Consider the following 14204-nt stretch of genomic DNA (forward strand, 5'->3'; position numbering starts at 1 on the left):
AACATATGAAAATAATACAACTTACACATTTTTTAAACCAAGAGGTGAAGTTTTGTTGTGATCTCGTTGTCAAGTTGCGCATAAAAACTATTAGGCATAAGTTCACGCAACATATTTGTGTACATAGTGTAGCAAAAAATATATTATCACTCATTTTTAGATCGTTAAGATGATATATATATATATATATATCACTAGTGAATTAACACCTTCAAAAATAACTTACTCGAGAAATGACTGAACCTTGGAACAATTTAGAAGAACATGTAGTTTTGCAGCTTTCAATTCCTTATTATCTAATTGATATTTGATGCATTTTCCATATAGACGACCTAGATTATTAAAAATTAACACAGGTGGATTAGATGAACTACTTTCACCTTCACTTTCATCATCATTACATGGCACTTTTGTTCTCTTGCATGGAATGTTTAATGGATAATAATAGGACACAAAGGTAGATATCTCCTTGACTAGATAGGCTTCATAGATAGAACCTTCCATTTGAGCCTTGTTTTTTATCATATTTTTTAGAGTATGCAAGAACTTATATAATAAAATTAAATGTAATAATTGAAACTAAAGGATAGGCTATAATTGAAATGATAGATACATTCAATACTAACCTTTCGAATGGATTCATCCATTGATATTAAACTGGTCCACCAACCCTTGATTTGTATGGTAGCGAATGGGAAAGTGCTCCATTGAGGCAAAAAAGCTATGCTGAAATATTTGTTCCAATTTACACAAAATGAGATGAATGTTTGTTTTTGTAACCGACAATTATTCCACTCTCAATGATGTTAAACACAATTCTTTGAAAAATTGACTTAGATTAGTAAGTGTACTCCAGATGGGCTTTGGCAACTCCTTAAATGCTATTGGGAGCAACCATTGCATGAATACACGACAATCATGATTTTTCATATCATGCAACTTTGCTTGCTTCATGTCGACACACCTTGCTGAATTGGAAACATATCCATCGGGTAAGTTAAGTTGTTTAACCCATTCACAAATGGCTAATCATTGTTGTTTACTCAATATGTACTTTGCTTTGGGTTTGATTAGCCTATCACTTCCTATATCTTGAAGATGTAATTCTTTTAATCTATAATACTTATCCAAGTCCAGTATAGCATTTGTTGTGTCTTTTGTCTTAACCTTGATGTCCAAAATTGTATTGAGTAGAGCAACAAATATATTCCTCTCAATGTGCATCACATTAACATTATACAGCAATAGATGCATTTCCAATATGACGACTCCCAAAATATAGTTCACTTTGTCCAATTGTGATCAACCTCATATCGAAACGGATGTGTACCTTGAGACTCAAAGATTGTAAGTATATGTTTGACCCTTTGCCATATTTCTTCACCGTTCAACCAATGAGGAGGCAATGTGAATTCAATACAATTTCTTTTAAATGCTCTCTTGTTATTTCTGTAAGGATGGTCCATTGGGAAAAAATTGTCGATGACAATAAAAAAATAAAACTTTTTTGCTATGTTTGAGTGTGAAAGCCTTTGATTGCTCCATATAATATGAGTAAGCATGTTTCCTAGTAGTTATCCAACTAGACAACATCCCATAAGCAGGAAAGTCATTCACAGTCCATATCAAAGTTGTCCTCATCTTAAAGTTTTGTCTCAAAGACACATCATAAGTTAGAGCATCTTTATTCCACAACAATTTTAAGTCATCGATCAGTGGCTACAAATAGAAGTCAATCTTACTTTTAGGATTGGATGGACCGAGAATAATGGTAGTCAAGAACATTTCTTCTCTTTTCATGCATATCCAAGGAGGAAAATTACGAGTAATGATCACAAGCCAACAAAAATAAGCGTGCCCAAATTTCCCAAAAGGAGAAAACCCATCAGCACATAATCCTAATCTCACATTTCGGGGGTTGACTGCAAAATTAGGATAGGTTTCATCAAAATGTTTCCACGCCTCTCTGTTTGATGGATAAAATAAAACATCAGGCTTTTTTGGGTTCTCACGATGCCATCTCATATGACTTTAGCTAGAGAAGAATAAAGTTTTTGTAATCTGGGCACAAGTGGGAAATACCACATTTTCTTAAGGGATGTATGTTTGCTTCGATTCCTTCTTGTGGTTCATTTAAAATGCTTATGCCCACCAAATTTACAACTTCACTCACTCATCATTTTTATAATACAACATGTAACCATTAAGGCAACAATTAATCTTTATACATGTAAGGCCCACTTCCGAATACTCGAAAGAAGGTCATTACAGAGATGATATAGAACAAAACTGAATTGAACTCATTTCATTTCTAGCAGTGGAAACTTAAATAAAATTTAATTACATTCCCAATATCTCATAACTCTAGGCTTGATGGCCATACAAAATAATAAGAGGCTCAAATGCCAATAACATAACAAATCTTTATCACTATAATCCTCACCAAATCACTAACTAGGATCTTTGAAGTTAGGACGCATCTCCGTACACCACTATCCCTGGGCTATAGTCCTACTAGACTCACCCCCAATAATATTATTTCCTTCACTTGGAATGACAAAGAAGATCAAGTGAGCCACAAGACTCAGCAAGTTCGAGAAACAAGAAACAATATATAGGGTCTAAGAATATGATGACATCAAGAAGAGTAATCAAGGACTCCACAATTATATACAAGATTCATAATTCATGAATTTATCAATTCAACTTAATATATCATGTCACCATGTATCACTATGCAAATGTGCATAAAATTTGAATGTCATTATCAATTCTCATAAGCTCGCAAGCCATCAATTAATACATGCAAGAGTGCATCATTTCATTATCAATATCAATTTTTCTGGCTTTCAAGCCATAAATCAATGCATGCAAAAGTGCATAAGTTTCATAAAATATCACAAATAAATATGGAGTCAACCTGTCGGGCTATGGCCACCTCGTCCCATGCCAAGTGTTCTAGGATACCCTTTCTCCCTCCGCGCAAAATAATAGGTGCGCAAAACATATATATATATATATATAACATGTACATGTATGCATCATATATGCATTTGCCAACCACATGTATTTAAATTCTTGTTTATCAATATTCATACTTTCAACACCATTTACCCATATCGGTTATTTTTCCATCATCAGATAATTCATAATATCTTACTTCATAACATGTTTCACGTTTAAGATGTAAATTATAACCTAGAAGTAACTTTAGGAGATGCTATTTAAGGTTAACGCTTGATTTAGCATTTGGGGAGTATTAGAGATTTAATATGTTATTTTTCCCTTCTTATAATTTCCTTGAATTCACTTAACTGGTTCCAGTACACAGCTACTTGCATGTAGGCTTATATCTCAATCATAAGAAAGAATGACAACCCAAAAAGAATTTCCTCTCACAAGCTGATGCCATACTTATATATATTTTATGCTCGTCTCACAATACTGGATAGTTGTTCACTCATATCAAATGTTGTTTTGTTCAAATGAAAACCAAACTACCTTCATTCTTATACATATGAGGAGTTTAAAAAAATACTTAAAAGAATTTCCTAAAGTGAATTTCAAAATTCGCTTTGAAATTTTCGGTCAAAATAAATCTAAACTTTTTCTAAGGCGAAGAGCCAACTAGAACATATTTTTGTAAATGTCTTCATTTTGAAAAACTAACTCCTAGTATTTTGATAACTAGCATTCATTGTTGTAAGAATGATTTTTTATGAATTTTTCAAGAAACAGAAACTATGTATTTCGAGGGTGATAAAAGTGCAAATTCGTGAATTTGTACTTGTTGTTGCCAAAATATAACAATCTATTTTTTTTTTTTTTTTTACATGGGAGAATGTAAAGTGCATGGTTGACCACGGGAGTTTCTAGAGACTTGTGAGTCTTGAAAGTTCTGAGAGTCAAGTGTCCTGAGAGTCTTGTCGCTAAGGTGCAATGAGAGTAGAATCTCATCACCCACGTGCACGTGTGCTGAGGGTCTCATCACCAAGGCGCGTTGAGGGTCTCGTTACCAAGATGCATTGAGGGTCCATCACCAAGGCGCGCTGAGGGTCTCCTCACCAAGGTGAGCTTAGGGTCTCGTGACCAAGGCGCGCTGAGGGTCTGATGATCTGGTGGCCCAAGATAACCGAGTGGCCTCATAACTGAGTGGTCTTGGATAACCGAGTGATCTGGGACAACCGAGTGGCCTTAGATAACCGAGTGACCTGGTGTAACCGAGTGGCCTTGGATAACCGAATGACCTGGGACAACCAAGTGGCCTTGGATAACCGAGTGACCTGGGGCAATCGAGTGGCCTTGGGCAATCGAGTGGCCTTGGATAACCGAGTGACCTACAAAATGAGAGCACAATTAGGACGCAGGTAGGGGTCCCCTCGCAAACCCTCCAATGCTTAAGTAAGATCTTGAGAAAAAGTACGAAATTGTATTTGAATAACTCAAGAGTGCGTCCCTTGTGATGAAGGCATGGTCTCCTATTTATAGCGGAGGAGAGAGAGGAGACGTGCGACAATCGGGGCCAGAATCTCGTGGCTCATTTCGATGATTTCGTGGCACATCCAAGAGGGAAAATATGAGAGATTGTCCCAAACCCACTTGACCATGACAGAGTAGGGGGCCACTCGGTCATGCCTTCTTTTGCCCTTTTCCTTGGTTTGGTTTTGAGTGGTTCCCATATGTCAAATTCATTCCTGATTTACACCTTGATTCATCTCAAATATATCAAAACTCAAAACACAAAAGTTGTAGATAATTCTCTTATCTTTCCATAGGACTTTGAATCAGCTCAATCCGAGCTCGTATGAGAGAGTTATGCCCGAAAAACTAAAGTAGTGTCGTACCCACTCGACATAACCGAGTGGGTCATGAAAAGTAAGGGGAAATTGGTCACCCACCCACTTGGTCATGATCGAGTGACCCCCCACTTGGTCATGGTCGAGTGGGTCTTCATTCCCTTGTATTTGAGGGCCTCTTTTGCCTTTTGTCTTGGTTCGGATCCATCTTCGCTCCAATACTTGATTGTGAGACTTAATAGTGCAGGTGCATCAACTTAGAGCCCAATTTCAGCCTTGATGAAGTCTTAATCTCTCGAAACTTAAAACAAAAAAGTTGTAGATAATTCTCTTATCTGTCCATAGGATTTTGAATCACCTCAATCGGAGCTCGTATCAGAAAGTTATGCCCAAGAAACCAAAGTAGTGTCGTACCCACTTGACAACTGAGTGGGTCCTCGCCACTTGGTCTCGGCTCGACCTCTTGCTCCTTCGACTTGTTTCCTTGATCTCATACAACCTGTGGGGACTTTGGGCTTCATGTTCATGTCTCGTGACTCTTTTAGGTCTTGTGACTCTCCAAGTTTGCAGGGCATATCAATTGCTCCCTACTCTTTTAACAGGGAGCTCCGGATGAAAGAGTATCTTGTCTTGTAAACTTTTGAACATTACTTCTCTTTTAACTGCTTCATTTTCTACACATCCTCTTGAGCTTGTTCACGCATTGTGCCTTTAAATTTTTGGGCTCTAGTGATTTTCAATTACTTTGTAGGAGTATAAGGAAGATATACTAGTAAGTTCGCTTTCCATAGATGTCAAACTGTGCACCGAACAATGAGTTTGATTCTTCTCCCAGTTATGGTGTTGTGTGTAGGACAATAGGTTTGCACTTTCTTTTCACTTGCTGTCGGGTGGTGAGTAAGACAATGGGCTTGAGTTCATTTTCCCTCGTTGCCGGGCTGTGGGCAGAACAATGGGCTTGAGTTCATTTTTCCCTCATTATCGGGCTGTGAGTAGGGCAACAAGTTTGAATTTATTTTTTCCTCTTGTTGTCGGGCCATAAGTAGGACAACGGGGTCGCGTTGGGTTTTTCCCTGATTGTCGGGTTGTAAGCAGGACAATGGGCTTGGATGTACTTTTACCTCATTGTCAGGCTATGAGCGGGACAACGGGCTTGAATGTACTTTTACCTCATTACCGGGCTATGAGCGGGGCAACGGGCTTGATTATACTCTACCTCGTTGCTGGGTTATGAGCGGGGCAATGGGTTTGAATGTACTTTTACCTCGTTGCCTGGCTATAGCGGGACAACGGGCTTGAATGTACTTTTACCTCATTGCCAGGCTGTGAGTGGGGCAATGGGTTTGAATGTACTTTTACCTCATTGCCGGGCTATAGTGGGACAACGGGCTTGAATGTACTTTTACCTCATTGTCGGGCCGTGAGCGGGGCAATGGGTTTGAATATACTTTTACCTCATTACCGGGCTATAAGTAGGATAACGGGCTTCAATGTACTTTTACCTCGTTACTGGGGTATAACGGGATAACGGGTTTGAATGTATTGTTACCTCATTGCTGGGCCGTGAGCGAGGTAATGGGTTTAAATGTACTTTTACCTCATTGCCGGGCTATAGCAGGACAATGGGCTTGAATGTACTTTTACCTCATTGCCGGGCCGTGAGCGGGGCAATGGGTTTGAATGTGCTTTTACCTTGTTGTCGAGCTATAGCGGGACAACGGGTTTGAGTTTATTTTTATTTCCTGTAAGCAGAGCATAGCAAACAACTTTCATAAAGCAATGTGTAATGAAAACGCTGACATTTTTTGAAATAAGTGAGTACATCCACTGTTTCATTTTGGGTCTTATTGTTGCCTTTGATACCGAAATACACAGGTCAAGAAAAATTTCGAACAGTTTAGTTTTTCGATCTTTAACATAGGCTCTCTTGAATGTGTTTGAATTTTGCTCCCAGTTTTCTCTTTGAGGGCATTAATGGTGGCCGACTGCCTTCTTCTAAGGGCATGTCCTTTCGTAGCTTGTCTTGGTGGAATAGGAGGAGTCCCCTGCCATAGTTTCACCGCCTGAGATGACATGTATGGGCTCATGAACTGGTTCATTGTCTAGAGGTGGATTCTCTCCGTAATCCCTTCCTCTCTCATGACATTTCTGATTTGATCTCCCTCGTTCTTCCTATCTATCTTCTCCTATTCGAGGCTCACTATCTTTGACCTGTACATACCTTTGAAAATGTCCTTCACGAACTAGCATCTCGATTTGATCTCTTAACTCTTGGCACTGGTCAGTGCAATGACCACGAGTTCTACGATATCTACAATATTCTTCTCTATTCTTCCCCATGGGATGGTTAACCTTTTTCGGGAGTCTAATGAGACCTGACCTATCGATGGCTGCACGTATGGTTGATCGAGGTTAAAGAAGTCTTGTGTAATGGTGGAACTGGGGTCGAGGTATATCTGATCCCTTAACCTGTCTGGAGTCTTCTTCATCATCACGTTCCTTTCTTTTTCGCTTTCTGTCCTCATTCCCACCCACAGGTCTCATAACTTCCGTATGGAGCACGCATTTATTTACTCTAGCAAACAAATCTGCTAGGGATGTTGGTGGGTCCAAAGATAATGATTCTTGTAGACGAGTTAGCCGTGTTCCATGTAACATAGCAGACATTTCCATTGCAATTGGTAAATCATGAACTTTAAGGGTGGCATTCCAAAATCTATCCACATACTGATGCAAAGTTTCTTTGTTCCCCTGTTGAATACTGAGTAAATATGTGGCGTCCTTTTTTCTTTGACTATTAATCATAAATGCCTTAACAAATTCCGTTCTGAGTTGACCGAATGAAGAGATAGAGGCCTCAGGTAAACTGTTGAACCATGTCCAGGCATGCGCTGACAGAGTTAAGGAGAAAGCTCGGCACATTATGTCGTCGTCCTATCCGTGCAATATCATCAACGACTCATAGCTTTAAATGTGATCATAGGGATCATCCTTGTCGGCATAGGGGGTGATTTGAGGCATCTTGAATTTTCTGGGCAATGGCTTCTCCAATAAATCTGCAGTAAAAGGACATTTTCTACGTTGTTTCTCCTCAGTGGCTGGGATCAATTTCTTTCGTTCAAGTACTTCTTCAACTACCCTTTTCATGTCATCCCGTATACTTGCTATTGTTTGGTTATCATGTCTTGTTGGCGTGCTGGCTCCAGTTTCATGGTATCTCTATCTTTGGGGGCTTTTAGCCCTGTTTTCCTTTCGTGGGCTCTCATTTATTCGGGACGTGGCACGAGGATTTTTCCTTGGTGGTGGTGATCTCTCCTCCCGACGAGGAGTGGATCAGGAATGAGAATCGAGAGTAGCCTCTTGATAGGAATTAGCTCCCACCTTGGGCTGAGGCTCAGGTGGTGGCATAAACTTTTTCAAGGTATCGGGCAACGTCCCTTCAGGCATCATACCTTGGAGTATACCGGCATGTCTCGAAGTGCCTGCATGCCCTCAACATGCTGTTGTCTCAATGCTTCATACTCTTCCCATGGAATCGTACGCGGTGGTTGTCGTGAAGTCCCAGCTTGATCAGCGGGAAGTGGCCCGGAGCCGATGTTAAGTGGAGGTGGGACTAATTGGTTCCCCACCTATTGGCTCAGGGCATTATGAAGGGGCAGAGGTGCTCCTTGTGGGTGAGAATCGGGAATAATAGGAGGCGCTTCCTGTTGTTGAGAGTTTCGTGGTGGTAGGCGTGTTTCTATGCCTTGAGAGAGAGTTCGTCGGTGTCAACGGGTGTTTGCCATTCTTAAATTGACTTTTTGTCTTGCGTTTCCCACAAACGACGCCAATTGTTGTTACCAAAATACAATAATCTATTTTTTTTTTTTTTACGTGGGAGAATGTAAGGTGCGTGGTTGACCATGGGAGTTTCTAGAGATTTGTGAGTCTTGAGGGTTCTGAGAGTCAAGTGTCCCAAGAGTCTTGTCGCCAAGGTGCGATGAGAGTAGAATCTTGTCACCTATGTGCACGTGCATTGAGGGTCTCGTTACCAAGGTGCGTTGAGGGTCTCGTAACCAAGGTGAGCTGAGGGTCTCGTGACCAAGGTGCGTTGAGGGTCTCGTGACCAAGGTGAGCTGAGGGTCTCGTGACCAAGGTGCATTGAGGGTCTCGTGACCAAGGTGAGCTAAGGGTCTCGTGACCAAGGCACGTTGAGGGTCTCATCACCAAGGTGAGCTGAGGGTCTTGTGACCAAAGTGCGCTGAGGGTCTAATGATCTGGTGGCCCAAGATAACCGAGTGGTCTTGGATAACTGAGTAGCCTTGAATAACCAAGTGGCCTCATAATCGAGTGGCCTTGGATAACTGAGTGACCTGGTGTAACCGAGTGGCCTTGGATAACCAAGTGACTTGGGACAACTGAGTGGCCTTGGATAACCGAGTGACCTGGGGCAATCGAGTGGCCTTGGATAACGTAGTGGCCTACAAAACGAGAGCACCGTTAAGACGCGAGTGGGGGTCCCTGCGCAAACCCTCTGATACTTAAGTCAAATCTATAGAAAAAGTGTGAAATTGTACTTGAATAACTCAAGAGTGCATCCTTTGTGATGAAGGCATGGTCTCCTATTTATAGCGGAGGAGAGAGAGGAGACGTGCGACAATCGGGGCGAGAATCTCGCGACCTGTTTAGATGATTTCGCAGCCCATCCAAGAGGGAAAAGAGGAGAGATTGGCCCAAGGCCACTCGACCATGACCGAGTGGAGGGCCACTCGGTCATGCCTTCTTTTGCCCTATTCCTTGGTTTGGTTTTGAGTGGTTCTCGTACGTCAAATTGATTCCCGATTTACACCTTGATTCAACTCGAATATATCAAAACTCAAAACACTAAAGTTGTATATAATTCTCTTATCTTTCTATAGGACTTTGAATCAGCTCAATCGGAGCTTGTATGACAGAGTTATGCCCAAAAAACTAAAGCAGTGTCGTACCCGCTCGGCATAACCGAGTGGGTCATGAAAAGTGAGGGGAAATTGGTCACCCGCCCACTTGGTCATGACCGAGTGACCCCCTACTCGGTCATGGACGAGTGGGTCTTCATTCCCTTATATTTGAGGGCCTCTTTTACCTTTTGTCTTGGTTCGGATCCATCTTCGCTCTAATACTTGACTCTGAGCCTTAATAGTGCATGTGCATCAACTTAGAGACCAATTTCAGCCTTGATGAAGCCTGAATCTATCAAAACTCAAAACACAAAAGTTGTAGATAATTCTCTTATCTGTCCATAGGATTTTGAATCACCTCAATCGAAGCTCGTATGAGAAAGTTATGCCCAAGAAACCAAAGTAGTGTCATACCCACTCAGCATAACTAAGTGGGTCCTCCCCACTTGGTCTCGGCTCGACCTCTTGGTCCTTCGGCTTATTTCCTTGATCTCTTACAACCCGTGGGGCCTTTGGTCTTCATGTTCATGTCTTGCGACTCTTTTAGGTCTTGTGACTTTCTAAGTTTGTAGGGCATATCAGTACTAAAACCAAAATTCAATCTTTTTATTGTTATGGATTTTGATTTTTTTGATATTTTTATTGAATCCAAACGGGGGTACTTTCTTATTTACATTTATGTATTAAAATAAATGAAAGGTAAAATATAAATTAAAGAAAATGCAAACATTTACTTAAGTTAAGGAAATGTAAATGGATGGGGTGTGAGCAGAGAGCTCGCATTCAAAGGCTTATGGGAAGAGCTCGGAAGGAGCTCGAGGTCATGAGGTAGCGACTTAGGGAGGGAGCTCTGGAGAGCTTGCAAAAAGGACAAGTAGAAAGAGCTCGGAATGAGCTCGAGGTCATGAGTTGAACAAGAGTTCGTTGAACAAACTCGCAGTTAAGGGGTTGGGCAAGAGCTCGCGGGAAGTGCGCGTGCCAAGAGCTTGAGGTCAGGCGCGCGGCAAGAGCTCGCGGCCAAGATCTTGAGAAATGAGCTCGCGGAAAAGACAAGCGGAAAGAGCTCGGAATGAGCTAACTGGAACATCAATGAAGCTGAACGTATATATATATATATATATAACTGGGTTTGCCGAACAGAGTAGGGGCATTCGAACGACTATTTAAGCATGAGTATATGATGGATTGACTAGGCAGGGCATGGCTTGAATAAGCTTTACAAATCAGTGAGGGGTAACAACTTGTTACGCATGTATATATATGTGTATTTATAAGTAGGTCTCATATATGGGTGAACAATATATATTCTCAGTTGAGTTTTTGCTGTTTGATGCGAGACCTCTGAATACCTCAATGAAATCATTCGAATGAGTGGCAGATGACTTAGCATTTTACATTCCGACATAGCACATACAATTATAAGAGGCATTGGGAACAACTAGCTCATTCAGATGTGATATACACGCAAATATATAAAATGTCATTCACGAATAAAGCTTGGGGTGAAAACAAACCCCATTTCGAGACCACAAGAAGACCCACAAAGAGATACAGAAACATAGGTTGAACACAGTGAGCAAAAGTGAGCTAAAATGAATACAACAATCGTAACTGAAGCAAGAAGATACAGGCTAGCTCGCATAAGGATATAAAATGATGTATATAGAACTTGCACTGAAAATCAAAAGGGAGTGCAAGACGAACTTGCCTGATGACTTTGCTATGCAGAAGAATCCTCCCTCCCTGAAATTGCTATTGATCCAGGAAAATGAGACCAGAAGGCAGGAGGGAAAGAAGAAGAAATAGAAAGAATGAGCCATAGATAAGAAATGTGGGTATGCTCAAGAAAAAGGTTGCCAGTGCAGGTGCAGCACGAAGAAGGAAAATGCACAGTTTGCACCTGCCACTTGGTCGAAATGACCTGATTGCCCTTCATCTTTACAATGGTCAAATGGAAGACAAATGGCACTATTGACATTTGATGGCCAATTTATTTTATTATGATTTTCATTCAAGAATTTCAAATCTCATTTATCAATTGGGCTCAGCTCATGCCGTGGGCCATTCCATGGCCCAACTCACTACCCCAAATAAATTATCATCATCCAAGCCCATTCATAATATAATTAAAATTCCAAACACATCTCAATACTTCAATTTATTTAGACTTTCCCCATATTTTGGATCCCAATTGGATGGGCTACCAAATTCTTATTTCCACTACACTTCATTCCATAAATATATATATATATATATATATTTTCAATCCTCAATTAACTAAAGCAAAAATTTTGAACCCAAAATAAAATTTCTGAAAATGTCTAAACCTCCTAACGGGTCCTTACAATACACCCTAATCGAAATTTTTTCACTGATTTTTTTTTGTATAGTATAAATTCATGGGCATACAGTTACCACTAGGCAACGTATGACCCATCATTTGGATCATGCAATTGAAGCAGCCCTCTGGCATATTGTAATCACTTTTGAGACTTAAACGCTCAGTTGCCATAGATAACTCTAAATAATTTTCACATCCATCCCACAATGAAGCTTGTATAGTTGACAATATCTCAAAAAATTGTTGTGCATTTGGATTAGAATCTTCAGTGACATTATGTTCATACCCAAAGCCATGTTGCTCAATATGCTAACCCATACTAGATCATGTAGCATCCATCACCATCTGCTCATATAGATTGAATTCTTTTCTTTGTCTACCATAACCATAGTATGTATTTTCCCAAACTACTGGCAGAAAGAGGGGCATCGATTCTCCATGATTAGTCCAACAATATAAATTCCTTCCTACATAAATCTTCCTTCGTCTCGTCAACCTATTTAAATTTATTACATTTGCATTTCTTGTAAGAATATCTCAAATTTCCTACCCTTTTGAAATTGATCTTGAGCACATACAAAGTCTATAAACTCTGTAACCCCCTCAATAAATTCATCAATCAAATTTCGATTAGCAATTAACCTATTATCCATCCGTCTTCAATGCACAAAGATTTCCATTATATTTGATTCTAGACAAAAAAAAAAAAGTGATCAACAACCATAGTGTTGTACTTGCACATGGTTAACTAACCAAGAGTAATGGTACTAATTCACACATATATCAAGTTAAATATTTCTAAATTTACAATTTTAGACTGTTCAGAATTCAGTTATTCACACGTACAAATGGCAATTGGAAGCCATAGATTTCATATGCGATTATCGAATATAACATATTTTGTTACCTCTAGACAATCAACAGAGATTTAATTTTATCTTATTTATTAGTATGCTATAAGTTTTTGTTTCTTCTTTTGGGGCAGTCAATGACAATAAGCACTACAAGAGGTTTGATTTTTTCCGACAGTGAAAAAATTGTAGGAAAAAGTAAAAAAACCGTCAGTAAAATTTTTACCGGCAGTAATTAATTCTGTTGGAAATGCCTCCGTCGGAAAATTTTTCTGGCGGTTTATGAAAACCGCCAGTAAAAAAAACATTATCGGCAGTTTTCTCAAACTGCCGATAAATTTCCGACGGTTTAATAAAACTGCCGGCAAAGGTCATGCTTTCCCGGCGGTTTTTAAACCGCCGGTAAATCCCTAGGAACCGCCCAAAAAAAATTTTAAAAACCGTATGCCGGCGGTTTTTAAACCACCAGTAAAACCCTAAGAATCGCCGGCAATACTCAAAAAAAAAATTGAAAAACCATATGCTGTATAACATTAATCAAATGTATAACAATCAAAAAATCACCAACAATTTTAAAAGATTCACCCACTACACACAATTGTATACAATAAATCTATTTAAGTACAACACATTTGATCATTTAGATCGATCTTGTCTCGTCTCATTACACAATACATTTTTGTACATACAAATCAACCCTAAACTAAAACTTGTCCAAGTGACCTCAAATAACCCTTGATTACGCCACCATGCTGCTCCAACCAAAATTGCATATCATATTTTTTCGATCTGCATTGAAAAACAATAGATCTATAAGTATGTACATTAACTATGAAATTGCATGTTGTTTAAAATTGCATAACAACTGTATACAAAAACACTTACATCAGAGACCCTCCATGGTATCGTAGTTTTACTATTATTAGCATCTCTCAAGACACACATCCCAAAAAATTATCGAGGCAATGGATATAATGGCTTTGGCACTTTCTGAATACTAATTTCAACAAACTCATTACCTAGTTCTACTCCCCCTACAAACTTGGTCGGATCAATGGAGACAATAATTGCCTCAGCAACAATGTAGCGAGGTATTTGTCCATTCATCAAGTGAACAAATTCGTTAATTTGTCATATCATACAGAATAATAAGAATTACTTTTTTTCTTGTATGTTACATATTGAAAAGAACAAAAAATCCTAAAGTCTATTTCATCAGGACTCGCCCTTATAAACTAGTCTATTTCATCAGGACTCGCCCTTATAAACTAGATTAGATGAGTATTCAATTTCATCC

This window comes from Diospyros lotus, chromosome 10, assembly GCF_014633365.1.
Source record: "Diospyros lotus cultivar Yz01 chromosome 10, ASM1463336v1, whole genome shotgun sequence".
Taxonomy (NCBI): Eukaryota; Viridiplantae; Streptophyta; class Magnoliopsida; order Ericales; family Ebenaceae; genus Diospyros; species Diospyros lotus.